The 24,221-nt window shown below is 35.4% G+C and overlaps 1 protein-coding gene and 1 long non-coding RNA gene across 6 annotated transcripts in view; both read right to left on the bottom strand.

Annotated features, from left to right (window-relative positions):
* The window catches only part of LOC105219774 (zinc finger protein 2), a 131,291-nt gene extending 119,617 nt beyond the window's left edge, over positions 1–11,674 (bottom strand). For 4 of the 5 annotated variants that reach the window (XR_008472098.1, XR_008472099.1, XM_054235324.1 and 1 more), the window contains exon 1: positions 11,398–11,455. The gene's annotated coding sequence lies outside the window, so the exon portion shown is untranslated. Of the gene's footprint in view, positions 1–11,397 lie in introns of all 5 variants that reach the window. The other variant, XM_054235325.1, reaches the window with a different exon arrangement.
* Positions 11,675–11,713: 39 nt separating this feature from the next.
* On the bottom strand, positions 11,714–23,694 carry LOC128922929 (uncharacterized). The gene is made up of 2 exons (XR_008472100.1): positions 22,405–23,694; positions 11,714–11,915 (listed from the first exon to the last, which is right to left on the bottom strand). It is a non-coding gene; the product is annotated as an uncharacterized LOC128922929 (long non-coding RNA).
* Between the last annotated feature and the right edge of the window lie 527 nt (positions 23,695–24,221).

A 24,221-nucleotide genomic window follows, 5' to 3' on the forward strand; every position in this document is an offset into this window, starting at 1 on the left:
TATTTTTTAATACAATGTTGTTTAGAATAAATTTAAAGTGTCATAACTAAGCCATAAAAAAAAATTTAAAATAAATAAAATTTGGTATGAAGGATCGTACTATGAAGGGGCATATTTGGATATAATTTTTTGGGGAAGTGGGCGTGGCCCCGCCCCCAAATAGGTTTTTTGTACATAAATCGCAAACCAATAGAGCTATATAAACCAGTCGTTTTTTTAGTCACTTCTTAATACAGTCCAAAATTGAAAGAAATCGGATAATACCCACGCCCACCTCCCATACAAAGGTTAGGTTGAAAATTACTAAAAGTGCGTTAACTCACTAACTAAACACGTCAGAAACACTAAATTTTTCAGAAGAAATACCATAAAGAAGCTGCACTCAGATTTTTTTACAAAATGGAAAATGGGCGTGGCATCTCCCACTTATGGAACAAAAACAATAGCTCAGGAACTACTCGACAGATTTCAATGAAATTCGGTATATAATATTTTCTTGACACCCTAATGACACGTGTGGAAAATGGATAAAATCGGTTCACAACTGCGACCACTTCCCATATAACTCAATTTTGAACTGCATCTGATTCCTTCACTTTATAAGATACATATACATAAGGATCCAATGAAGATAGCGATATAAAAGTTTACTCAAATACTGTATATGATCCGTGGCATACCTTGAAAAAATTGTCGAAATCGGACTATAACTTTTCAAGGCCCCGGATATAGAATTTGAAGAACTCAGTGTCTTATGGTAATTTTTCACCGAAAATATCGGTAAATCTCTCAGATATCTTAATTTAATTCAGAGGAAATATTTTCTTCTAATAGTGTGTCTCTGTATCAGAAATGGTTAAAATCAGGTCTTAACTTCCCCTAGTTCTCATATAGCTAATTATAAGATTTTCAAAAATACGATGGGCTTTATAGCTTATAAATCGGTTAATATATGAAATATCTTAGCCAAATTAAATGAGCGTATAATCTTAGAAATAATGTCTTTTGTTGATGAAATGAGTTTAATCGACCCAGGAATTACCATATATGATGATGTTCGTTTTTCTACTGGACTTTATACCGAATATATGGGTCGAATTGTGTGTTATCTTAATAAAAATATCGCAATAAATTGCGAGAGTATAAAATGTTCGGTTGCATCCGAACTTAGCCTTTCCTTACTTGTTTTAATCTTGTATTTGATTGACCCGCTATAGATGTCGTCCCAAACCTAGTTAGTTAGCAGAGTTTTTAGGCTTTCACGCCTGCTGTTGTCATATTTGCATATGAATTCCAATTTTATGTCCAAATACGTGCAATCGGATTTTATGCTGACTCACAAACAGTTAAGGCTTTATATAGCAGTTAGTCTCGAAAAACATTCGGTTTTGGTTGAAAAACTAACCGAAACTATCCACAGTTTCACTTAAATTGTGTGCCAATATATTTTTAAGCACATAACGGTACGTAGTACCCTCTATAAAACCAAACGTCTAACTCCAGTTGAAGCCATCCCTTAACCCTTTTATTTTACCGTATGTATAAAATTATTCACATTTTTCGATCTGAGCAGTGATACTTATATGCTGATTTTATAATACGCTAAATAATGCCAAAATCGCAAAATCATAGATTTTTTCCTTGACTGTATATAATAACTAATTTCTATTAATTTTTTTGAAATCTAAAGCGATTTTTCTGCTTTTTAGTTTATAATAAAATATAATATAATACGAAATAAAATATAATACTAAAATGTAATAGTAAAATATGGATACGCAAAAGTTATAATTCACCGTCATGGCAAATTTTTTCTAGATGTCACTTCCAATTATTGTGATTTCCGAACGCATGAACTTTCTTAGATATTACGAAATTTTTAAATAAAAATTCACAAAATACTGTTTAAATATGTTACTTTGATATGATGAATTGTTGAAATGAAATATATGTATGTATGTAGTAAAATAAATAGCAGTGGAGAGAAAACAGACTGCCTACCTCGCAACGTTGCGAAAGACCACAACGGGGTGGGACAGATATCGAGAACTGAAGAGGGAAGTGAGACGCATTTGCAGACGTAAAAAGAAAGAGGCCGAAATGCGTGAGTATGAAAAGCTTGAAAAGCTGGCCGACATGGGTAATGCTCGAAAATTTTATTAAAAGATCAGGCGATTTACAGAAGGTTTCAAGACCGGAGCATTATCATGTAGGGACCGAGGAGGTTGTCTGGTAACGGATGTCCAGAGCATACTGGAGTTATGGAGGGAACACTTCTCCGATCTGCTGAATGGCAGTGAAAGTACAGCACCAGGAGATGGCGAACCCGATTCCCCAATCGATGACGATTCCATTACCCGACCTTGAAGAAATTCGAATAGCAATTACCCTCCTGAAGAAGAACAAAGCGGCCGACAAGGGGCAGATAGATTACCGGTTGAGCTATTCAAATACGGCGGCGAAGAACTGATAAGGTGCATGCTTCAGCTTCTTTGGAAAATATGGTCGGAAGAAAGCATGCCTGACGATTGGAATCTCGGTGTACTCTGCCCAATCCATAAAAAGGGAGACCCCACAATCTGCGCCAATTACCGTGGTATAAGTCTCCTCAATATCGCATATAAGGTTTTGTCGAGCGTATTATGTGAAATACTAAAGCCCACCGTCAACGAACTGATTGGACCTTTTCCGTGTGGCTTTAGACCTGGAAAATCGACAATGGACCAGATATTCACCATGCGCCAAATCTTGGGAAATACCCGAGAGAGAAGAATCGATACCCACCATCTTTTCATCGATTTTAAAGCTGCCTTCGATACACGAAAAGGAGCTGCCTTTATGCCGCGATGTCTGAATTTGGTATCCCTGCAAAACTAATACGGCTATGTAAACTGACGTTGAGCAACACCAAAAGCTCCGTCAGGATCGGGAAGGACCTCTCCGAGCCGTTCGATACGAAACGAGGCTTCAGACAGGGTGACTCACTATCGTGCGACTTCTTCAATCTATTACTGGAAAAAATAATACGAGCTGCAGAGCTAAATAGAGAAGGTACAATCTTCTACAAAAGTGTACAGCTGCTGGCGTATGCCGATGATATTGATATCATCGGAAGCAACAACAGCGCCGTTTGTTCTGCTTTTTCCAGACTAGATAAAGAAGCGAAGCGTATGGGTCTGGTGGTGAATGAGGACAAGACGAAATATCTTCTGTCATCAAACAAACAGTCAGCGCACTCGCGTCTTGGCTCCCACGTCACTGTTGACAGTCATTACCTTTGAAGTAGTAGATAGTTTCGTCTACTTGGGAACCAGCGTTAACAACACCAACAATGTCAGCCTTGAAATCCAACGCAGAATCACTCTTGCCAACAGGTTTTACTTTGGACTAAGTAGGCAATTGCAAAGTAAAGTCCTCTCTCGACGAACAAAAATCAAACTCTACAAGTCGATCAGACGACTCTTGGGGTTTTCGAGAGAAAAGTTTTGCGTAAGATTTATGGTCCTCTGAACATTGGCAACGGCGAATACCGCAGACGATGGAACGATGAGCTGTACAATTTATACGACGACATTGAAATAGTTAAGCGAATAAAAAGACAGGTAATGACTGTCAACAGTGACGTGGGAGCCAAGACGCGAGTGCGCTGACTGTTTGTTTGATGACAAGAGATATTTCGTCTTGTCCTCATTCACCACCAGACCCATACGCTTCGCTTCTTTATCTAGTCTGGAAAACGCAGAACAAACGGCGCGGTTGTTGCTTCCGATGATATCAATATCATCGGCATACGCCAGCAGCTGTACACTCTTGTAGAAGATTGTACCTTCTCTATTTAGCTCTGCAGCTCGTATTATTTTTTCCAGTAATAGATTGAAGAAGTCGCACGATAGTGAGTCACCCTGTCTGAAGCCTCGTTTCGTATCGAACGGCTCGGAGAGGTTCTTCCCGATCCTGACGGAGCTTTTGGTGTTGCTCAACGTCAGTTTACATAGCCGTATTAGTTTTGCAGGGATACCAAATTCAGACATCGCAGCATAAAGGCAGCTCCTTTTCGTGTATCGAAGGCAGCTTTAAAATCGATGAAAAGATGGTGGGTATCGATTCTTCTCTCTCGGGTATTTCCCACGATTTGGCGCATGGTGAATATCTGGTCCATTGTCGATTTTCCAGGTCTAAAGCCACACGGATAAGGTCCAATCAGTTCGTTGACGGTGGGCTTTAGTATTTCACATAATACGCTCGACAAAACCTTATATGCGATATTGAGGAGACTTATACCACGGTAATTGGCGCAGATTGTGGGGTCTCCCTTTTTATGGATTGGGCAGAGTACACCGAGATTCCAATCGTCGGGCATGCTTTCTTCCGACCATATTCTACAAAGAAGCTCATGCATGTACCTTATCAGTTCTTCGCCGCCGTATTTGAATTGCTCGGTCGGTAGTCCATCGGCCCCCGCCGCGGGTAATTGCTATTCGAATTTCTTCAAGGTCGGGTAATGGTAAAAAAAGTATTAAAAAAGCCTCTGAAACCCATTTAACCGCAAAAGTTAATATGGTTAAGTTGTGAATATTCATAAACCTGAAGAGTATTAAGTTGCAGTTATAATGCTGCTGGTTTATTGAGTAAATATACTAGCATTGTTTTGAACTTCCGAGCTTCCCTAACTTACGAGAGACTTCGAGTTATGGAAGGCAATTTGTATGAAATTTGACTTCTATTGTCAATTCAAGAGTTCGAGTTATGGAGAATTTAGTGTTATAGAAGGAGGAAGGAGGAGGAAGTTCAATTGTATTTTTAAAAAAAGTTTCTAGCTCAATATTAAAAATTATTATTTTTTATTATTTTATTATTTATTTTTATCAATTTATGATATAAAGCTTTTTATCCTAGGCATTTAAGCGTTTTTTATTACAAATAATCTCTAATGGCAAGCACTCAACATCGTGCTTAAGTATTTCGTTCAACGGCTGTATATAGCGTATATGCTTTCATGTCTGCGTAATTAAATGGAGTTATCATTGTAGCTATTTTCCACTGGGTATTCATATGCACACATATGTATGTTGTACATTGTAGCTATGTATGTTGGTCACACAGCAAATTCTTGTAGTCTGTTTACCACCACTATGCCACTAATCTGTTCTCCACATATTTAGCCAATCCAGTAATTGCATTTAATTAGTTATCGCTGGCTATGCTTTGCTTTACACTTTTCCGTGTATAGCACAGCGCTTATTGTGTGTTATTGTTTGTGAGTGCTTTGTTTTAGCTCAGCGAAAAAGCCAGAGAGCGCAAATGAAATTTATGTGCCCCAAGCCAACAACATAGCGTCATACACACACACTTGTATGCTTGTGTATAGTTTAACCCTAGTACAACCAACCATTTACACCTTCTACAGCTTTTGCTTGTGACGTTTCTCTTTAGTCTTTCCCCCATTGATTGCATACGCCAAGTGTATGCTGCTACTCTCCACTCAACTGGATCTGATTCGACGACGTTCATTTGTTGCTGTTTAACGTACGTCTGCTCCATTGTAGTACAGCCACATATAAGTTTCTCTTATTTATATGTACGGATTTGACGCAGTACCATACACATACATATATACATGAGCTTGCTATTGTGTTGAGAATAATATGGGTATGTATATGGGTAGACATATGTATGTATAGATATTTATAACCATTCAGACATTCGTATATGTACGTACGTTTGTATATAGCGAACACTTGTTCTTTATATGCATATATTTGACATTGTTTTACCGCTTAGTACATACAGTATACGGAGTGTGACTGTATGCTCTATGCTTTGCTGGGGGGGCTTTTCACAACCAATTAGAAAAAAGCGTGCTCTCAACTTTGCGGTCGCTAATTAACCACCCAACCAGTATTTAATTAACCAATAATAACGCGGCATTACGAAGCCGTGTGTTTCATGCTAAGCTGAAAATGCCAATAGCAAAGTGTTGGAAATGTAAATGATTCGAAATGATTTAAACATGGAGACGAAGCATATCATTACATATTTGAGTACATATGTATATGGAACACTATAGTGATATGTATTAAATTTATATTTTAGTACAACATTTAAATTTTCATAAACATGTATATGTACATGTATGTGTATACATGCTTTTAGAACAACCAATAAGGAGTAACTTAGTTAGGTGCCACACACACAGCAATGCATGTGTGCCTATATAGTATATATGTTATGTGAATTTTTTGCTAGACAAAGCGGCTTGTTATTGTTTTACGTACTATACACATACATATGTGAGCATGGTTGCTTGCCGGCAAAATCAAATTTATAACATTAGATAGGGCGTAGCATACATAATTATATAAATGAGTAGTGAAACAAAACCTTTGTAACAAGGTATGGGACTTACGACTTACTAAATAAATATTTTTTGTAACGATTATTTTTATTTATTTGCATATACAACTGCAATGCGCTAATACTCACGAAACGCTAAACTGAGAGTAGAGAGAGTTACAACTTATGAAATAAATAAATACTTACCTTCAGAGCGTTCAACATAATATTTAAAATAAATTGTTGTTTTACACTAAACATAAAATTTTGTTTTATCGTAAAAATCTGTATCATTATATCTAAAATTCTGCTGTAGGTGCTGAACTCCAGCTAAACGGCTGGACCGATTTGTATGAAATTTTTTGTGTGCCTTCAGCTAGATTTGAGTGTGGTTTGTAGTCACCATACGGTCGAATTTAAATAACGCATTTAATTAGTTTAAAAATTATAAACTTTCAGCAGTTTTATATTCATTAAAAAAAGATGGCGTCTTTGTTACTGTATAAAAACCGCCTAAAGGGATATCAAATTTGTTTTTGTTTGGGATATATTTTTTAATTGTATGTCGCTACTGTCGATGTATCAAATCATTAAACCAGTTATATGGGCATTTTCTGTGTAGAATACACATTTTAAAAGTATCTAATGTTCGTTCACCAAATGAGTAACTGGGTCTGATTGTGGGAGCTTTGTTTACATACTGAATTATACAATAAGGCACAAGCGCAACTATTTTATACTCTCGCAATTTATTTATTTTATGTAACAAATTGTGTTGAATTTACGGTATACATATATACGGCATAAATAATAACGAAAATCATTATATATAATGTATGGAGGCGATGGTAATTCCTGAACCGATATCAACTAGTTTTGCCACCAAGTGACATTATATACAATTTTATATATGTATATGTTTACTTATTTTTATTTAATTTTGCTATGATATCTCGCATACTAACCGATATATACGGTATAAAATCCACCGGAAGTTTGATAGTCAGTATATCAGTTGTATGGGGATATACATATATATTTTAAGGGAAACACCTGGATATCTGGTGGATATCTTTCGAATATATTAGAAAATTACTAATGATTGCAGTAAAATCCAACCTCAAGTTATCGCTTCACAAACGGACGAACGTACATACAGACATCCGGATTTCAACTCTACACCCTGTCACTTTGGTATATAAATACATATAAATGTATATCATTAAAAAGTTGAACTATGGACAGTTTAAAACTGGGTGTAATCAAACTGTCATCAAACCATGTAGGATATAGTGTGTTTTGACTACTTTTAGCTTTTTTACTCCACAATAAATAGTTGTAAGTTATTAATGAAGGTATCGCAGCAACCTTATTTCCAATAATTCGCCTGATATCTACCATATAAGATAAATGTATGAAATTCAATAGACATTTTCATGGATAATGTTGTTTATCAATCTCAATATCTCAATCATTTTTGATCCAAATTTTATCTTTGATTTGTTCCAAATGATCCAGATTTGAACTAAATTAATCACATAACCGTCCTGACCGCAGTACGGTATAGTTTAAAAATCGAAATCGGACCTCTATAACCCACACCACGCGCCATATAAACTATTTCAGGCACCACAGTTGATAAATTATTTTCACACCAGTTTAAGTCCATTTACAATAGTTGATAGATACATATGCATATGTATATAACTGAAATATCGGTTCATTTTCAAGCTATTTTAAAACAACTAGATTGACTTTATTGCTGATAATGTAAAATACATTTTTTGCCTTAAGAAATGATTTCATTAGTTTTTAAGCGTACGTTATTTTTCTTTAGACCTTGGGGATTGGACAAATATTGAAAGTGAAACTCCGGTTTGGCGATTTAGCACAGCAACCGCCTGGTGTGGATCAAAATTAAGACATGATTTGCTAAATATACGCATGCGCCAAAACCAAACTCAAGGTGTGGTTTAGTTATTATTGTAGGATTAGTCAATAAAACATAATCTATACCTAGATCTAATTTATTACGTTCTAAACTAAAAACATCGTTCTTTGATTATAAATATATTATATACGATGTTGCATAACTTAGCAATAAGTTCATTAACAATTAAGTTAATTATTTCCAATACTAACGAGTCAGAGGATCCAACACCAACGGGTCAGAGTTAAGGCGGTTATGCCATGTGATGGGTTCAAAAAATCTGTTTTTATTTTATTTTTTTTTCATAATTGTAATTCTTAACATGTCTAGAATACGGTAGAAAAGTGTTTTTTTTTTTAATTCATCGTTTTAAAGTTACAGCAGTAACACAACATTTTTAGCTTAAAATTTGTATTCATTCTGTCGAAAGTTATGTTACTAAAGGTTAATAAACTTAAAACTCTTTCTATTTACTGGTCGTAGAAAAGAAAATACTAAAAAATCCCTTTAAAACCAGACCGTCACATGGGATGATACCATTCATCAGTTGCATGTCCAATGAGTCAGAGTTAATTAAGGTTGTATGGTTTGTTAAGGCTGTATGGTTTCCGAGACTATGATTTTCAATACCAACGAGTCAGAGTTCGAGTTAGGGCTGTATGGTTTGTAAAGTCTATATTGTTTCCAAGACTAACGTGTCAGAGTTAAGTCTGTATGGTAAGACTAACGGGACAGATTTAAGGTTGTATAGTTTGAGTACTATATTGTCTGTAGGAGATGATCATTAAAAGCCGTTACCAAAAGGTTTCTTAGCTCGCTTACATATTGTCAGTATACAATAGAATGTGTGTATATGTTACGAGCCTTATTATGATGTTCGACCAAACTTAATATTGTGAAAACACAGCGACAATAAAATATACTACAATTACCAGTAGATCAAATGATGATGATTTTAGATGAAGCAAATATACTAGAACAGTGATATAATGTCACAAATAATATTATACTAATTGTATTTAAATGTATTAAAAGAAATAAATTAATATACTTAAAACTAAAATATAAGATGCTAGCAGAGCGCTTCGGCTTCGCACGGGTTTAAACAAACATTTAAAAAGTTATAAGTTTTTACACACTTTCCCATACATATGTATGTACTTTCCTGTTTTTTGCGTGGGTTCATTTTAAAAAAGTAAAATGAGGAAAATTCGAACATGAAATTATATTTTATTTGCAATGAGCTAAAACTTGATAACGAACCCTAGTCTTCGGTATCCGTTGTCTTTCTCTCTGATTATGAAGGCGTTGGGAACGTTCAGAGCTCGTAGTGCGAGCTTGTATATTTCTAATATTTATACTCTCGCAACAAAAGTTGCTAATGAGAGTATTATAGTTTTGTTCACATAACGGTTGTTTGTAACACCCAAAACTAAACGAGTTAGATATAGTGTTATATATACCAAAGTGATCAGGGTGAAAAGTGGAGTTCAAATCCGAAAGTCTGTCTGTCCCTCCGTCCGACGGTCTGTGCAAGCTGTAACTTGAGTAAAAATTAAGATATCTTGATGAAACTTGGCACACTTATTTCTTGGCACCATAGGAAGGTTGCTTTCGAAAATGAGCAAAATCGGACCACTGCCACGCCCACAAAATGGCGAAACCGAAAACACATAAAGTGCCATAACTAAGCCATAAATAAAGCTATGGAAATAAAATTTGGTATGAAGGATCGCACTATGAAGGGGCATATTTGGATGTAATTTTTTTGGGGAAGTGGTGGTGGCCCCGCCCCCAACTAAGTTTTTTGTACATATCTCGCAAACCAATAGAGCTATATAAACCAAACTTTCTGCAGTCGTTTTTTTTAGCCACTTCCTAATACAGTCCAAAAATGAAAGAAATCGGAAAACCACGCCCACCTCCCATACAAAGTTAGGTTGAAAATTACTAAAAGTGGGTTAACTAACTAACGAAAAACGTCAGAAACACTAAATTTCACATAAGAAATGGCAGATGAAAGCTGCACTCAGATTTTTTTACAAAATGGAAAATGGGCGTGGCGTCGCCCACTTATGGGTCAAAAACCATATCTCAGGAACTACTCGAACGATTTCAATGAAACTTGGTTTGTAATAGTTTCCTTACATCCCAATGATATGTTGTGAAAATAGGCCAAATCGCGGAAGGGCTAAGTTCGGGTGTAGCCGAACATTTTATACTCTCGCAATTTATTTATTTAATTTTATTAACATAACACTCAATTTGACCCACATATTCGTCATATATATTGTATAAAGTCCATTGGTCCTCGTGTTCGATATATGGGGCCTTAAAAACCTATGGTCCGATTTCGCCGATTTTTAGAATGGGGCTGCCACACTATTAACATAGTATTTGTGCAAAGTTCTGCACCGATATCTTCACTAGTGCTTACTTTATATATCGTAAAGTAAACGGTTCATATCGTCTTCAAAGTGCTGGTATATAGGAAGTAGGCGTGGTTGTGAACTGATTTGAACTATTTTCACAACATATCATTGGGATGCAAGAAAATATCACAAAGCAAATTTCATTGATATTGGTCGAGTAGTTTCGGAGATATTGTTTTTTTGACCCATAAGTGGGCGGAGCCACACCCATTTTAAATTTTGTATACCAATTTGAGTGCAGCTCTTCCGTTCCTTCTTTATAATGAAATTTAAGGTATTTAGTGTTTTTTTTTAATTAAAGCATTTTTTGTAGTTTTCAACATAACCTTTGACTGTATAAGTACCTAAAAGAAACGACTCTAGAAAGTTTGGTTGATATAGCTTAAGTAGTTTACGAGATATGTGCAAAAAACTTAGTTGGGGGCGGGTCCCGCCCACTTCTCCAAAAAAATTTCATCCAAATATGCCCCTTAATAGTGCGATCCTTTGTACCAAATTTTTTCTTCCATAGATTTATTTTATGGCTTAGTTAGGGCAATTTATGTGCAATTTATTTTACTTTGTTGCGAGAGTATAAAAACAACAACAAGCAATATTAAAATTTACTGCAACAAACTATAAAAGGCGACTTTTACATCTAATTAATATGGCATAATTTTCTTACATGCAAAATATATTGTATTTGTAGCTGATAGCACTTACCGGTTTGTGACAAGTATTCTACGTGAGTTTTGCGAACGTTTATGAAGAATACAAGAAGTTTTGAAACTTTTTTGGGAATTGTCGCTGCGGGAAGTTCATATTGTCCAACTGCTTTGTTGTTGGCGTTAGCGGGAACATTTACCAAGTTGTTAAATTTCGTAATGTAATGCGTTATTGTAGCGCGCTCATTACTATTCAGTCCGTGAATGATCAGAAGACTTTTAATATGATGCCTATTACTGTATCCGTTCGTTTTGTACTCGTTGATAAGTTTTTGTTTTGTTTAATATTTCACACGCTTTGTACTGTTATATTTCTTGTTTTATGACCTTATTTTTCATGCTACTTATACTTAATTATTTTATTTACAGAGTTGATTTCATTTTCCTTAAAGTTTATAATAATTGTTAAATAGGAACTTTTTACTTATGTGTCTTTATTGATAGCGCATATTATGTCGAGCAGTTTATTTGGAAAAAATGTTGTTATCAAAATGTGCCAAAACGAGTGATATGGTCCTGTAAGTAATATATATATATATATAAATTGTTGTAAGAACACATGGCGTAGTAGCAGTTCATTTGCAGTGTGTGCGCAATTTTTGTTTATTGCAGAAGTTTAAAACTAACTTTTATTAACAGTTGGTAATGATTTTAATATTTTTGTAAACACCAACTCGTTTGTGGTTGTACAATGTAACGTTTAGTTGTACAAAGAAAGCGAGCAGAGAAATGGCATTAACATCGTAGATATACACGTATGTATATGTATAAAACAGTATTCGGTCAAATGCTATTATGAGGTTAATTGCGTCTCACAAATTTCAAAATTTGAAAAATATGTAAACAAAATTTAAAAATCCGCTTGTATTCAGCCGCTGAAACCGTTAAGCAAAGAATTCGATTATCCAATACATTTTTACTATTATTTGAATATTTCTTTCAAAAGGTGAGGTAAAATCGCACAAAAATATGCTGGAGTACTATCCAAATAGTAATAAAAAATAACAAGAAAAGTGATGGACTAGAGAATCCACAAAGAACAGGCCGTGCAAGGGCAAGTACTGCCCGCGAGGAGATAAATAGAAAGGAAGAAAGTCCCGATTTATACAACAGTACTTTCAGATTAATGCTTCTGAGCAAACAATTAAGCGGAGACTCCGAGAAGACCATACCAGCCACTAAAAAATCAAAAAGCTTATAATCAGCAAACAGTACTCGAAGTCACGTTTGGAATTTGCCAAAAAGTGTTATCAAATGCCGCCAAATTTTCGGAAAATATTAATTTGGAGTAATGAGCCGAAATTTGAATTTCAAAATGCGAAAGGTCGAGAAAAGGTTTGTCGAAAGAGTTAAGAGAGGCGTCAAAGTAAGTAAAGGATAATCCAAATAGAGATACAGTTTTCAATAGCCTTTTTTGACATATCAAGCTGTCCTGTTATTTTGGTTCAGTATTGTTTGGCATTTCATTGTGGAAAGATTTAAGCCTGAAGAACGTTTACAAATTGTTCAACTTTATGACGAAAATTCACGTTCTGTAAAGAATGTATTTCTCGCGCTTCGCTCAACTTATGTTTGTTTGTTTGTGGGCCGGTCGTCCATGTTTCTTCAAAAATTATACCGATGAGAACGTAATCGTTATCGCGCTATGACAACCGAATATTTGATGCCTGAAATTAAAGCTCAGGATCAGGAAGACAGTTGATTTCAAAACTCATCGTATCAATCTATAGGTTTATTGAGAGAACACTTCGGTTTCTTGTTTTTGGCCGGTAGATTGATTGACCACCTAGAACGTGTGATATCACACCGTTAGACTTTTTTCTGTGAAGTCTAAAGTTTATGCAGACAATTCCGCTGCGATTCAGGCCTTGGATCAAGGCGTTCAAATACAATTGCCCTTAGATGTCGCTAAAAAAAATAATTGCATTGAAAAAATACACAAAATAATGTAAAATCTAAAATTTCTATTTGAGCATAGATGGTTGCGGTAGACGCTACGCACCGAAAACAGGTTGCCATAAACAACCAGTCACCGTGGTAATCAACAGTAATTACTTTTACGAGTAAAACATTGCAGGTAACCAACTATTTGTATACATAAATACACGCACATAATAAATAGCACACATATAAAACAAATATAATAAATATACATTTGTATATGTTCATGTGTGTGCATGCATGCGTGTACATCAATAGAAAAATGCTCGTAGGTACGTGATGCATACAAATAGTAATTTAAATGATGCCACATACATACATACCCATATGTATATGTAGCACAATAGTTGTATTATTAAATAATAGGTATTTATGTGTGTGTGTTTGTGTATGCTTTACTGTTGCTTTAAGGACACACTTACGTTTGGAATGCATTCAAATTGTATGTGTGTCTTGTATTTGTTGGCAATCGAAGAGCATATAAAGTAAATAGGGAGCACTATAAAGAATATATGGAGCTACAACTGCAAGAAGCAGCTAGTTTCTAGCTTCAAATGACACATAGAGGAGTTGAAAGATATTTATATATAACCAACACAGTAACAACCTGAATAATTGCCGAATACTCACACTGTTTTGAAAAAGTAAATTTTTTGGTTAATACAAAAACAAAAAAAAAAACAATTTCCGCTAGCGTTGATTGTGCTGCTTCTTCTGTTTTTTTTTTTTTTTGGAGAAGCGCGAAATAATAACAACAGTTGGTTGATTATAACTATGCATTGAGTGCACGACCTCCACCACTAATTGGGTCGTAGGTTCAAATACCGATATTAAGCGAACAAATTTACAGTTAAATAACACTCGCCTTTTTTCAGCGTATTGTAACAATTAACATTTTTCTGGGAGATTGGATTCCCCATTTTTTCGAATTTCCATATACGCCTTCGATTTTAGCTTACTGGAAACGCCATTATTAACTACACTATACGACAAAATAAGTAAAGAAATTGCATACCCCGATTTTCGAAGTTGGCCTACAGAGTCGAAATATTTGGTTCCGAAGTTCGAAATAACGCCATTATTAATTACACTTTATAGCAAAATTGACATTTTTCTGCGGTTTAGATCAGTTAAAATTTTTCCGGAAGATTGAAGCATGAGTAAAAAAATTGGATACGTTTTCGAAAAACGAAATATTTGATTTCGAAAAAATTATATTTTTATTATTATTATTATTAAAAGTATTTATATTTTTCGAACTTCGAAATGTAAATATTTCGATTTCGAAAATCGAAGGACACAAATTTTTTTCTCAAGCTCCCAGAAAAAGTTAATTTGGTGCAATACCCGAGCCGAGTATTGATCAGTATAATTATATTACGTTGTTATTAGTATGTATGATATGCAATTAGTTTTCGTACTCATTACCCAATATTTTTATTGTCGCAATCATATTTGCCACTTTAAGTTTGCATACTGGCCAGAGTTTATTGTAAAGATTTTGAAGCGTACACTAACGTACGTACATATATGTATGTGTATTTAAGAGTGTTATTGAACTTGTTAGGCATGTAGAGCATTGTGTACAGTTTTTTAGTTTATACCAATACTCGTGACTCTATGGCATATGCTGCGCTACCCCAACTAACATGCGATATGCGTTTGTCTTCCAGGGCTTGGCTTTGGGTGAAACTCACTTGACTGTGAGTCGTCTTTTTAGCAATGACGTTAACCGGCAGCTGTGACTGACCATTTAAAAGATCAAAAGGATTAGTTAATTAAATAATTGTGAAACGTACTGTAATTCAAATTACTGCCCAGTTGCCCAGTAGTATTTAGTGTGTATTTGCGGTATTTTCCAATTCGATAATTTTATAGATAAAAAGAAATATTTTCGGCATATTCGGCAAGATATATTGTAAATGGAGGTGAGTCCAGACAGTTTTCCAGTAAACAGTAAACATGTAGTTGCTTTAAGGGGGTTTTAATTAATTGTGGGTTAAAAAATCAATTTTTATTTTTATTTTTTTATAAATTGCTTTCTTAACATGTCTAGTATACGATAGGAAAGTGGTTTTTTTAATTTCGAAATGGTTTTAAAGAAACGGCAGTTAGAAGCAGAAGCTGCTCGCCCATTTTTTCGAGGCCCGGTGTACTAATTTTCTTCACAGTTAATGATTAATTTTGAGTCATTTGTAAAAAATCATAAATAATCATCATTTTTGGGCAAAAAAATAAAAATCATAAATAAGGGGGATGGGGTCATATGTAGAAGTTCACGCAAGTGAGGAAAGTTTCTGATTGCCATTCACTTGGGAGTGGCCAGGAACGATTCTTTTGCATATGACTCAAGCAGCTCACGACTTCCGGTTTTAGACCAAGTATCCCCTGGGTAGCTAACAGACATCCGTTTGGAGGCGAGCTAAAGTGAGAAGGCGAAGCCCGCTTGTGCGGTTGAGCGTAGGGCTTGGGACCCACCACATAAAAAAATCTCCCCAATGAAAACAAACACCGAGCCTCGGATGAGAAACCCCCCTTTTGATGACGACCCCTGCAAACGTACTAAGGATCATGATGTGAGGGCATACACCAGGAATGTCCGGACTCTTAATTGGGAAGGTGCCTCTGCCCAGCTGGTTGATGTCCTCATACAACTAAAGGCTGACATTACCGCCGTCCAAGAAGTGCGATGGACGGGACAAGGACGGAAGAAGGTGGGTCCTTGTGACATCTACTACAGCGGCCATATAAAGGAGCGCAAATTTGGTGTTGGATTTGTGGTGGGAGAGAGACTCCGTCGCCGAGTCCTGGCATTCACCCCGGTGGATGAACGTCTTGCCACAATCCGCATCAAAGCGAGGTTCTTCAACATATCGCTGATTTGCGCCCACGCCCCAGCGGAAGAGAAAGACGATGTGACCAAAGATGCTTTCTATGAGCGCCTAGAACGCACCTATGAGCGCTGCCCCCGCCACGATGTCAAAATCGTGCTTGGCGATTTTAACGCCAGGGTGGGTAAAGAAGGTGTCTTTGGCACAACAGTCGGAAAATTCAGCCTCCATGACGAAACATCGCCAAACGGCCTGAGGCTGATCGACTTCGCTGGGGCCCGAAATATGGTTGTCTGTAGTACCAGATTTCAGTATAAGAAAATCCATCAAGCTACTTGGCTGTACCCGGATCGAAACACGCGCAATTAAATCGATCACGTTGTGATAGACGGAAGACATGTCTCCAGTGTTTTAGACGTGCGTACGCTCCGAGGACCAAACATTGACTCGGACCATTATCTAGTAGCAGCAAAGATACGCACTCGCCTCTGTGCAGCAAAGAACGCCCGTCAACAAACACAAGGAAGGTTCGACGTCGAAAAGCTGCAATCACAACCGACAGCAGAACGATTTTCTACTCGACTTGCACTCCTGCTCTCTGAGAGCACTCATCAGCATCTCGATATAAGGGAGCTGTGGAACGGCATCTCAAACTCATTGTATACCGCTGCAGCAGAAACAATTGGTCTCCGGCAACGCCAAAAAACCAGTTGGTACGATGAGAATTGTCGTTCCGCAGTGGAGAGAAAACAGACTGCCTACCTCGCAACGTTGCGATCGACCACAACACTTTCGGGGTGGGATAGATATCGAGAACTGAAGAGGGAAGCGAGACGCATTTGCAGACGTAAAAAGAAAGAGGCCGAAATGCGTGAGTATGAAAAGCTTGAAAAGCTAGCCGACATGGGTAATGCTCGAAAATTTTATGAAAAGATGAGGCGATTAACAGAAGGTTTCAAGACCGGAGCATTATCATGTAGGGACCGAGAAGGTAATCTGGTAACGGATGCCCAGAGCACACTGGGATTATGGAGGGAACACTTCTCCGACCTACTCAATGGCAGTGAAAGTACAACACCAGGAGATGGCGAACCCGATTCCCCAATCGATGACGATGGAATAGATGTTCCATTACCCGACCATGAAGAAATTCGAATAGCAATTACCCGCTTGAAGAACAACAAAGTGGCGGGGGCCGATGGATTACCGGCCGAGCTATTCAAATACGGCGGCGAAGAACTGATAAGGTGCATGCATCAGCTTCTTTGTAGAATATGGTCGGAAGAAAGCATGCCTGACGATTGGAATCTTAGTGTGCTCTGCCCAATCCATAAGAAGGGAGACCCCACAATCTGCGCCAACTACCGTGGTATAAGTCTCCTCAATATCGCATATAAGGTTTTGTCGAGCGTATTGTGTGAAAGACTAAAGCCCACCGTCAACGAACTGATTGGACCTTATCAGTGTGGCTTTAGACCTGGAGAACTAAATAGAGAGGGTACAATCTTCTACAAGAGTGTACAGCTCCTGGCGTATGCCGATGATATTGATATCATCGGAAGCAACAACCGCGCCGTTTGTTCTGCGTTTTCCAGACTAGATAAAGAAGCGAAGCGTATGGGTCTGGTGGTGAATGAGGACAAGACGAAATATCTCCTGTCATCAAACAAACAGTCAGCGCACTCGCGTCTTGGCTCCCACGTCACTGTTGACAGTCATAACTTTGAAGTTGTAGATAATTTCGTTTATCTGGGAACCAGCATCAACAACACCAACAATGTCAGCCCTGAAATCCAACGCAGAATCACTCTTGCCAACAGGTGCTACTTTGGACTGAGTAGGCAATTGAAAAGTAAAGTCCTCTCTCGACGAACCAAAATCAAACTCTATAAGTCGCTCATTATTCCCGTCCTGATGTATGGCGCTGAAGCGTGGACGATGACAACATCCGATGAGACGACTCTTGGGGTTTTCGAGAGAAAGGTTTTGCGCAAGATTTATGGTCCTCTAAACATTGGCAACGGCGAATGCCGCAGACGATGGAACGATGAGCTGTACGATTTATACGACGACATTGACATAACACTCCAGCTCTGAAAGTATTCGATGCAGTACCCGCTGGAGGAAGCCGCGGAAGAGGACGACCTCCACTCCGGTGGAAAGACCAAGTGCAAAGTGAGCTGGCTTCACTTGGTGTTTCCAGTTGGCGCCAAAAAGCAAAAAGGAGGAATGAGTGGCGCGCTCTGGTGGATTCGGCTATAATCGCTTAAAGCGGTTCCTATGCCAAATATATATATAATCATTAACTGTGAAGAAAATCATAAAAATCTGTATTTAAAAAATCATTGTGGAAATGGATAGATCGTCCAAAAAGGATTACAATGACGTTATCCTTTTGTTTGTGTGGCGATTCTAAGTGATTGATTTTTTTACTTAAAAATCAGAACGATAATCATTATTTACGGTCCCTGATGTTTTTAGCTCAAAATTTAAACTTAAAGCTCTAACTATTTACTGGTCGTGGAAAATAAATTCTCAAAAAATCTAAAATATAACACAAAAAACAGACTGTCATATGGCATGATTTCCTTAAGAAACATATGTATGTACAAATCATTGGTATGAACGCTTTAGCATAAAGTCAGTGGCATGGAGAGTGCTTAATTTTTTTAGTTTAAAGTAATTTAATAATTTATATTTTTTAACAAGAAAATAAATAAATAAAATACAGCGTGTAGTTGAAAAATAATAACGAAAATATAAGGCTCAACACACACCCGATTATACTTTAAGTTTTAATAACAATCAAACAACGATTGAATAAACAATTAAATAGGTTCTACAGATTGAAACACGCGAGAGGTAGCCTCAACTATCATTATCTGTCCTACAAATAGAGCTTACACTGTTTAAAATGCAGTTATTGACATCAACTAATCGCAGAGTGCTTACAAAGGAAGATCTCAAGACCCTAAACGCAAGAAAAGTCCAGAAAAGAACGTCTAACAAATGCTAATATTTCTTGAAAAACATGTACTTTGACATTCTCCAGTCTGACAAACCAAAAGTAAGCTTATTTAGTACTGAACGAAGTATTCAGCATATAAGTAGTCGAAGAGATTAAGTTTAAAACTCTATGTACCCAATAAAGACCGCTAAATTTGGTGGCAGAAACATTATGATTTGGGGATTTCCGGTTTCCGTCTGCCAAAACCTAGTTTCTTCTATGCCTTAGGGAAATCGTTCCAACATAAACAACAATGGATTTTCCAAAAAAATATATACTAAACTGCTTTGAGACACAATTGAAGATTAGTTCTTATGTATTTTTTTAATTTTTTAGCAAAACTTGTTTTGTCCTTATTAAATAAATACAAAAAAAAAATAAAAAATACTTTGCTAATTCTGGATAGAACTAAAAACCATTTAATTTGAATTTATATCTCCTTAGTTAATTATCTTTGATTCCCTCACATTTTTTGATGAGCATTAACTGCAGGCCATTATTTTCCACACCAGTGTACAACAAATCCTAGCACACACAATTACAATAATTGTGAAAAATCCCGTTTATATAATTTAATTGTATATACACAATTGTTAGCAGTTAGACAATAACAATGCGTGAGTTGTCACAAATATGCGGAAGTCAAAATACACACATATGTAAATAATGTTCATTTAAAATTATTTTATTTTAATTTATATTAATGACGTTTAATTAAATTGTAAATGTGGTGGCGAAACTAATAAAGGAAGACTGATAGTACAGAAAATTTGTTGAGAATAACTAAAAAATGTTTTTGTTTAGAATTAAAATTTGAAATAAAGCATTTTGTTGCTCCAAATTTTTGCTACACATAATAAATTATTATTTTTAAATTTAAGTTTTGTTCAAACATTTTTTTGCTCATAATTCATATTTTATTTTTTTTTCTCTTCTCTTGCAATAAAAGGTATCCGTCGCTAAAATTTTTGACTACAGCGTTTACGGCGTGCTCTATGTCTCTATGCCATGTAGGCAATATTTTCGTGTTTGCCACATATATGTATTGTAAAGATGTGTTGTTTAATAAAAACATAATGTTTCATAATTAAATTTTAGTTTAGTTTTTTTTTTTTAATTTTCAAATCAGCACTTTGTCAAAAAGCTCAATTATTTTAATTTATTTTTAATTTTTGCACAATTAAGCATTTGGTAATTACTTGCTTATTTAGCAATAACACTAACACTTAACTCGTTTGAACCATCACCACACATGTGCGTGTGCTATTTTTTTAAGAAACACATTTCGTTTAGTTACTTGCATACACTTTTGTAATTAGCTCTCACAAACTCAGTTGCACGACTCATTTTTGGTTAGAACTTGACACGTTACGTTTATTTGAATGCTTACATATTTACTTTGGTATTTAACGCGGGTTGATTTTTTACTAAATCACAATTTTTTGTTTCGCTCCAGAATCCATGCAACATTATGTGTTTTTGTAAATATGAGTTGCCACACAAGTATATGGGGCTCATATAAAATGTTATAGCATATGTATGCTCATATGTGTACATATGTGTGTGCAGTTATTTCCTTAGTTTGTATATTTTATTAAGGGTTGCAAGCTGAAATTCGCGAATATAACTAACGATTTTTATTTGTGTCTGTTTTTTGTTTCGGCGCGTACATTTGACGGTGTGCAAAAAAGTTTGGCCTGGGATCTTCATTTCCACAATTCATGAAGGGTTGGAAAGTAAAATTTGCAAATTCACATTCATATGGCTACAAATACATATGATAAATATGTTTGATGGCAGTTGGGGTGAAAAACGGCATATTACACAGGACAACAAACAATGTTTTTGAGTTTTCGGAGTTGGCACACCATATACATATATAGCATTAGATGTTTTATGTTTATTTCCAAAAAACGCACGTAGAAATTATTTTAATTATTTTCGAAATGTTAAAGTTTTCACATAACACTTGTAATGTACGTAATGCATGTAATCATTGCTGCTACGAAGATAAGTTGCAGCAGTTGACAAGATTGTTTGCTAATTTTGTTAAATCAACACCTTTATGGCTACAACAGAGTGATTTTTTTTCTTGTAACCTGTAAGTCTCTTGTAATATTGTTTATGATTTCGCAACGCGTAACCTATCAAACCGAAACCTATTGATCGAAAGGAACAGTTGACGGAAATTATGCACTATGTGGTAAGTAGCATAATGTGTAGCTCAGGCTCGTTAAAGAAATTTGTATTTATATTTTTTTTTTTATTATTTTTAACAATGAACCATTTTTTTATTTTTAAGGCACGAGTAAACTGAAGTAAACCAAAAAATAAAAAAAACTGTAACTGCAGAAAATAGGACTGAAAACGTGTTTTAAATCGAAAACACAGGCGTTCACAACTCAGCTGCAAAATTTCACTAATTTTAACCACTAATTTTTAAAGTTTAAAAATAATAATCATAAAAACAATCAGAAAGTTAATGCTGTGCGGCTATCACTATACTGAACATATTTTTATTGATTAGAAATAAATAATAATAATCAGAGGATGTTTTGAAAGCTAACGTTGTCCAAATAGCACTACATATATTAAACATATTTTTGACGTTAAAAAAATCATCAAAAGATGTTTTGAAAGCTGATGTTGACGGGCTAGCACTCACTGCACACATGCAATATTTTTTCGGCTGTTTCAAATTTTTTTTACAATATGTGCTGAAAGACAATAACGTCCGGCAAGCATTATGCTAAATAAGCAAACAACTAAAATTTATTTCTGTTGTATGACAAGAAGTTGTTAAATTAATTATTATTATTATTTTTTAACGCGGCTGATTTTAGCGATTTTATTTTATTGTTATTAATTTTTATACGTATTAATTTTAGTGATTTCGTTTTTTATTATTTCATTATTAGTTTTTATTTAACCTAACACAAGCCAAAAGCATAGTCTTAACTCACAGGTTTAAAAACAGCACACAGTTCAATACTTAACAGTTCGCGGCATAATTCGAGCATTTTATAATACAAATTAATTATTTCATGTCTAAACAACATTTTTTTCGACATTACATTTACAGAAAATCAATTATATAGGTATATTAGTGTATGAACACATTTTTTGTTTGTGTTATAAGCGACACACCGCTATTTACAATTGGTTTGCAATAATAAAGGCGTACACACATTGTAATTGGAGCAAAACTAGACGGTGTTTTACTCACAAAATTTTTTAACAATTTTCTACGTGCGCACCGTACGCATACCATATGTATAGTCGCCGCACTATCAAATATAAAACGTGTGAGCTTTGACGCGAACAAACATTACCAATAAGCAAAACAACGACACTTCACCACGCAGCGTCAGTTTGTTACTATTACTGCAAACAGCGGAAATATTTTTTTGGTAGCAAATAATGTTGTTGATGATGTGTTCACCAGCCGTAGCCGTAATATATTCCGAACAAGCACTTCACACTCCACACGCAGTTCACAAAACACCGAAATATCTGCCGTGTAACGCAAGGAAAATTGTATAAACGAAACAAAAGGAGAGCAAATCAACAATGCAAATCAAAGAGCGTAATGAGCGCCGCAAAAATGCAGAGAGTGAATGGTGTTGAACGAAGAAATACAACAAAAAAAACAAAAAAGCAAAATAATCGTGTTACAAATGAGCGTGTGAGTAAATGAGAAAATGAGTGAACTCAAAAGCATGCACACACACGCACGCACATATATATATATATATATTTGTGTAGTTGTGAGTTGCTCCGTAGAGTGAAATAAGTGTATTTTATAGTGGGAGTTGTATGTGCGTGGTGCTCACAGATTTTATGGTGCTCTATGTTGTTTTCGGCGCAAATACATATGCATATAGATATGTATATAAATATGTGTGTCGGACTGTGCATTTGATTTGGTAGTTAGAAAAGTATCTCAGGTAACCGACCCATGAAACAATTTACAGTTTATACGTAAAGTTAGAAAAAAGTGGTAGCACATTAGCAACGAACTCAGCGTATAATTACGGCGTGTATATGTGTATGTATGTATGTACTTACAAATTTTTAATTTTTTTTATTTATGTATCAACTTTGTTTGATTTTATTCGAAATCTTTTTATTATTTTTGTAAATAGTATGCAGCGACAGTAAGACACATTGATACAATAGCATGTGAGCAACAGCAACTACTGCTGTATAAGTTTGTACATACATATGTACATATGTACATGATTAAAAAAATAAAATAAAAAATCGTAAAGAAATTATAACACTTAATTTTTAATAACGCGTCATGTAATCAAATCTAGTTGAACTAGCAAGAAGACCGTGTTTAAGTGATTAGTTAGGTTTAAAAATTTCAAAATTTGAAGAAAAAAATTTGACTTATGTTTAAAATATCAAACAGAAATATGAAATAATATACAGCCGTTGAAAAATTACTTAAGAACGATGTTGAGCTCATACCTTTAAAGATTATTAAAAAAGCGGTTAAATGCCTGGAATAAAAAGCTTTATTTCATAAACTGAAGATTTTTTCAGCATATAATACTAAATTTTGCTTAGAAAAAAGTAAAATTTTAGGATTATCAACGTATTGTTCTTAAGTATTTTTGTACACTTCGATGGTTTCGCACCCGTCCGTTTCGACTGAAAACGCGCTGATATCAAAACTAAATTTTCTAGAAAAGTTATGAAGCGATTTTGTACAAATTTCTTATAGAACTTTGAAATAATTATTGAACGCAGGATGAACGCGCCAATATCTGGCGAAAATTTTCGTTAACATTCTGTCAAAAATACAAATTTCAAAATTTTATTCCTACGTTCATTAACTAGATTTATGCATTTACTAACGAAAATTTTTTTGGTTTATTGATTTTGGATGAGCCAATAATGATATATGCTGTACACGCAAACGCTTTTTTTTGGAGACCTCATGGTAGATATCGTGCCAACGGCTGAGTTTTCGGAAGTTTTAAATGAATATTTCAAAAAATAATATTTAAATATGTAACTTTAAAATGCTATTTA

The sequence above is a fragment of the Zeugodacus cucurbitae genome, chromosome X, assembly GCF_028554725.1.
Source record: "Zeugodacus cucurbitae isolate PBARC_wt_2022May chromosome X, idZeuCucr1.2, whole genome shotgun sequence".
Taxonomy (NCBI): Eukaryota; Metazoa; Arthropoda; class Insecta; order Diptera; family Tephritidae; genus Zeugodacus; species Zeugodacus cucurbitae.